The 6,000-nt window shown below is 35.8% G+C and overlaps 1 long non-coding RNA gene across 2 annotated transcripts in view; it reads left to right on the top strand.

Annotated features, from left to right (window-relative positions):
- The first annotated feature begins 3,295 nt into the window (after positions 1 to 3,295).
- The window catches only part of LOC145269634 (uncharacterized), a 38,283-nt gene continuing 35,578 nt past the window's right edge, over positions 3,296 to 6,000 (top strand). For both annotated transcript variants that reach the window (XR_013865148.1, XR_013865149.1), the window contains exon 1: positions 3,296 to 3,801. This is a non-coding gene — a long non-coding RNA (uncharacterized LOC145269634). The remainder of the gene's footprint in view (positions 3,802 to 6,000) is intronic.

The raw sequence follows: 6,000 nt of genomic DNA, 5'->3' as shown, positions 1-6,000 counted from the left end.
CTTCGTGTGGCTTGTGGAATACTCAAAAGGAGAGTAAGTTCGGTAACGAAGGGCTGGGATGATGAAGCAAGGGACACCGTACTACATCGTATGATGTTTGAAACCTTAAAATCTGCACAGCAGAACGATCCGGCACAGGGAAATTGGTGTGTGGACGGCAAAGAGCTGAATGTATGGGTCGATGCTAGCTCCCTAGCAATTGGGGCAGCCTTGGAGATGTGTGAAACTGTGCTGGAAGATGCATGTTGGCTGCGACCTGAAGATGACTCTCAACATATCAACTTGGCTGAACTGGATGCCGTATTGAAAGGCATCAATTTGGCTCTCCAGTGGCAGAGCAAGGTGCTACACATAAAGACAGATTCTGTTTGCGTATACCATTGGGTCTCGGACACGCTAACTGGAAAGGCGCAAGTACGCACCAAAGCAGCAAGCGAGATACTTATTAGGAGGCGATTAAGCACTCTTAAGGAGCTTGTGAAAGAGTACGGGCTGACAGTGGATGTGACGCTGGTTCCATCAGCACGAAACATTGCTGACCGACTGACACGAGTGCCACCGGTGGTTTGAGGCAATGAAAAAGAAAAACGGTCTTGACCCAGTGATAGGCGCGGTCCACACAGACGAGCTGGATGAGAGTCAAATCATGGCTATTCACAAAGATAGTGGACATCCGGGGGTGCGACGCACTACCTACTTTGTCAGGAGAAGATGTCCAACCACGACAAAAGCAACTGTCAGAACGGTCATACAGAAATGCGAGGAATGTCAGTCCATTGACCCAGCGCCAGTCAGGTGGGAAAAGGGAAAGCTGGAAGTTAACGAGAATTGGCAGAGAATTGGAATGGATATCACGCATTATGGCACCTTCCATTTTTTAACTTTAACAGACTGTGGTCCATCGCGTTTCTCCATTTGGAGGAAATTGGCAAGGCAGGACTCGGCAAGCGTGATTCATCAGTTGGAGGCAGTGTTCCTCGAGCGTGGCGCGCCGCATGAACTCCTTTTAGACAATGACACAGCTTTCTGCAGCAATATGTTCCAAGCATTTGCATGTAAATGGGGAGTTCACTTGCGATTCCGTTGTGCATACGCTCCAGCCGGGAATGGCATAGCGGAGCGATGTCATCGTACAGTGAAACGAATAGCGGCTAGAATGTGTTGTCCCATACAGGAGGCTGTCTACTGGTATAACATCACACCAAGAGACGACACATCTCCCTCCACTGCGCCTGCCAACAGGATTTATCAATACGAAGTTCGAGTAAAGGAGAACAATCTCGCAACTGCGTCCCCAGGTCCCAAGAACAGCTTTTACCAGGTTGGAGATCGCGTATGGGTCAGAAGACCGCAAAATCGATGTATCACGAGGTTCGGCAAGGGTGAGGTGACCAAGGTGATCAGCCCTCAGTCGATTTTGGTGGACGGTGTGCCTCATCACGTGAAGGATTTGCGCCCTCGCCATTATGTTGTTACATCGGAGGAAGAGGGAGACTCAGACAGTATAATGTCTTCTGAAAAGACAGAGTATGATGCAGGACGACGAAGAGGATTTTGAGCCATATAATGTACATACTGAAGAAGCGGAGGAAGGACCACCCGTCTTGCCTCTACGAAGGAGTACCCGACAGAAACGAATACTGCCCCCCTGCCCTGATTGTGAAACACCGCCGATGGAGCAGACTGGTGGCAATAATGGCGATGAGGAGGATGGCAGGGAGGAAGTGCTGCCTCCGGTTCTTCGGAGAAGTACCAGACAGAGACGACTGCCCCCCTGCCCCATTTGTGATCATGAGATCAGGGGGGAGTGTAGCAGAAGTAGCAATAACTAAAATGAGGGGAAAAAGAGCTTACCTCGGGTACGTCTGTTGTGTCACCAGTTGGGGGGGAAAAAGAGAATTCCAAGATGGCGTCCGGGGGTTTTTATTAGCATTTACCCCATGCAACTCTCGGAAAATCACGTTTCTGTCTCATGTGATTATGCAAATGGATAATTCCCGGCCACTATAAAAGCAGGAAGCTAGAGACGAGTCGGCAGTGTCCTGCAAACTGTGTGTGTGGGTGTTTCTGGCGATTGGAGTGTGTCTTCTTTTACCACGGTTATCACGAACAGGAATTCCCTCTCTTCTGGAGGTGGGCGATATTGACTATTTTGAAGTTGTACTGTTGCTGACAGAACATTTATTTATTTATTTTTTTTTTTGCCTACTACATTTTTGTAGAAGATAGAAAGAGGTACAAAAATAGAAGAGGTACAAAGATAGAAAGAGGTACAAAAATAGCTTCTGAACTCAATATGCTGGTAGGTACGTGCAAAATGGTGCAGATGCTCAAACGTAGAAACATTTTGACCCCTCCCTTTATTTAAAAATTCACCAAAAATTAGGACATTAACCAATTTTAATGATTTATCAAATAATGATCACGGAATATAATGAACCTATTATTTTTATTTAAGTCTTCGTAGAAATGTATTATTTTGTTTAAACAAAAAATACCTTTACTAAAATTATGGTTTTCTGTAGTAAAAAAAAAAAAAAAAAAAAAAAAAAAATGATTTTTTTTTGCCTTTTTTTTAAATGAAAATAAAGCATCGTAAATTATAAGAATTGAAAAAAAAATTATTTAATTTTTACAGGAACATTATGAAAAATGCGCCTAAATCCGTATTAATGGAAGCGATATAACTTGAAGAAAAATTAATTTCTCGAACTACCGATATTATCACTACCTAATATTTTTTTTTAACTAAAAACGAACGATAAATATTTTTTGTAATTGGTCTATGTTCCTTATTTTCTCTTTTCCAAATAAATATATAAATAAAAATATAATTGATAAAAAGTTTCTGTATTTTTATATATTTTTGGCAAATTTATACTTCGGCAGCGTATCTAAAGACAAAAATTATAAAAAAATTATTTATTTTTATATAAAACACATTATTAGATCTTACGGTTGAAATTAAAAAAAAAAATTAACTTTTATTATTTTTTCAACATTTTTTATTAGACTAAATGTACGACAATCGAGACCGCCATCTTGTTTTGAAAAATTGGCTTTTCTAAGGCTTCTCAGATTGGCCTTTTTTAGGACAAATTTGGCCTTTTTTATGCTCTTGCGTGGAACCATGGAAAAAAAAAAAAACCTCGTAAAATTCAACTGATTTCATACGAAAAAAAAAAAAAATGGCTGCATAAACGCGCGCCGCCGTGCCGGCACTTTGTAAACACTGTTTAAAAAAAAAAAAAAAAGAAAAGAAATAATATTTCTATTATCTTTTAAACAACTTTAATAGTTTATTTTGGCAGTAAAAAACTCACTTTAAAAAAGAGAAATTACGATTTTTTTTTTTTTTTAAATATTATGTTCGCAGTTTTGTGTTAGGGTTGTCAAAAATTACCCCCAAATCCTGATACACCTACTGGCGTGCTAAAACAGAATTACCGCATACAATATGTTTTACATTTAATATTAATTATTTCTGTGAAAATGTGTCTGTAAATAAACATTTAAATAATATGTATTTGACTATAATCGTCTATTTCCTATGACGTAGCAATGGTTCTAGTAAGTAAATACTTTTTAACAATGAAATAATTTTTTGTAATTTAACACAACTCTAAAAAAAAAAAAAAATATGAAATAACAATAAAATAAAAAAAAATATTTTAATTTTCTGCGAACTTGCTTTTTCGGTCGCCATCTTAAAATCTTGCCTTCAACCCGTCAAACTCATCTCGTTTGAATTAACTCATCTTATAATCGTTTCTTTGTTAAAAACAGATTGCCAAACAAAAAGTAAGTATTTATTAATTTAATTGCTTTTGAAGCTCTTTTTTATTACATTATGATTGCCTTTGTTTTACTACAGGGGCGCGTCGAAACCATTATGATTGCCTTTGTTTTAATAGAGAAATGAGTCAACGTTCCATGATTGCATATGAACGAAGAATGGTAATGTAGAAATCTCTCTAATCGGGTTTTTATTGTTTACTTTGGTTTTTAAAGTTTCTTTCTTTTTTTTTAAGTGCCTTGAAAATTATTTTTATATTGAAAACATTGAAATTACCTAACATATTATGACGTACTCTAACATAATCCCTAACATCCCAAAATACATGAACGGAAAAACAAAATAAAAAAAAACAAAAAAAACAAAACAGTTTTTGGTTTGATTCAGTTAAAATGAAACCTTAAAATCGCTACAAATTATGATTCCCTTTGTTTTACTACAGGGGCCCGCCCAAACTTATGATTGTCTTTGTTTTAATAATAAATGTTTCACAAAGTTTAATGAGAAATGAGTCAACATTTCATGATTGCATATAAACCAAGAATGGTTGGTACGATCAAAATCTCTCTAACCGGGTGTTTATTTAGTTTTGCTTTTAAAGTTGCCCTTTTCTTTCTTTTTTATTTTTTTTGTGCTAGTGCACTTACCGATTCGCGCTATTTTTTTAAAATCGTATTTCCAAGTTTAATTAAAGTTTTATATGTTTTTTTTTTTAATTCAATTGTAAGGTTAAAGTACAGAATAGGTACAAAACACCCTCCTCTCCCCATGTTAAGAATAGCTTTTTAAATAATAGCGTTATTATTTCAGCACGGACCACTCTCTGCATGACTCATGCAGGTGTATCAGAATTTTTGTAGGAATTTTTGACACCCCTAACACGAAACTGCCAATAAAATATTAAAAAAAAACTCGTAATTTCTCTTTTAAAAGTGGGTTTTTTAGTTTCTTTATGCATTATACTTTCAAAATAAACTATTAAAGTTGTTTTAAAAGTAATAAAAATATTTATTTTTTTCAAACAGTAATGAAATTAATTTAATTTTACGAGCTCGGTATTTTTCAATTTTTAAAAATCTATCAAAATTTTTCTATTGATTCAGTTTTTACGATCTTTTCAGGGTCAATGTGAAATTTTATGCTCTTTCCAATAAACCGAATATAATATTTTAGACAAACGTTTTTTTAAAATTCACCACCCCCCTTCTCAAGTGTCTATTAAAAAGTAAATAATTAATTTACCCACCAAAGTTTTATATATCACAAATTGAAGATAAAAGATCAATAAATAATGTATTCAAATTTAAAACAAAAAAGTAGTGTTTTTTTTTAGAAATTTACCTGTAAAGTCCGAAGTTTAAAACCCCTTTTTTTAAAACCACGTTGTTTGTTTTTTCTTTTGTTTTTTTTAAAAATGAAACCTTGGTCCTTGTTCCTTTAATTGAAAAAAATTATGGCTTGAATTACATTTTTCGAGTAGTTATAAGCTTGGAAAGACGGGGTGGAATTATTCAATATTTTTCACAAAATTTCTGACACACCTACAGAATAGGTACAAAACACCTTCCCCTTCCCATGTTAAGAATGGCTTTTTAAATAATAGCGTTATGATTTCAGCACGAATCAAAACCAACCAACCAATCTACATAATTCATTCAATATTTTACTCTTATTCACTCCAAACAAAACATTTATCCGCTTGGGTGTCGGGGGGTTCTATTTAAGATTATGTCTACAGGGACACTATGTAAAAAATTGAGCAGCAAGAGATCTGGTCGCATTACATTTCAATTTCTCTATGTAAGTAACAGTCAAGGAAGCAGGAAAGAGGAAGGGAATTTCAAAGTCTAGCAGTTTGAGGTAAGAAAATATTATAGAAAAATTTCCGGTGTCTAGGAACTTATACACTTAACAGTAAGATTTTCCTGCCTATTTGGTTGGTTGGGATATTCATGTCAAGGGGAACAAGTGCTATGAGTTCATCAGAGCACTTTTTATTAAAGTAATTGTAAAACAGGTGCATGGATGCAACATTATGGCGATGAGACAGGGGCTGGAGCTTGGTTGATATTATGCAATTTATTAGATTGGAAATTCTTTTATGATTCTGTCTATAAGGAAAATACTAGTGGTAGATGCACCAGCCCAGATGGGGTAACAACATGCCATTCACTGACCAATTGTCTATTTATAGAGATAAAGGA

The sequence above is a fragment of the Euprymna scolopes genome, chromosome 45 (genome assembly GCF_053919585.1).
Source record: "Euprymna scolopes isolate OS-2025 chromosome 45, ASM5391958v1, whole genome shotgun sequence".
NCBI lineage: Eukaryota > Metazoa > Mollusca > Cephalopoda > Sepiida > Sepiolidae > Euprymna > Euprymna scolopes.
Note: the sequence above shows the minus strand (reverse complement) of the source record. Positions and strands in the feature narration are given on the sequence as shown.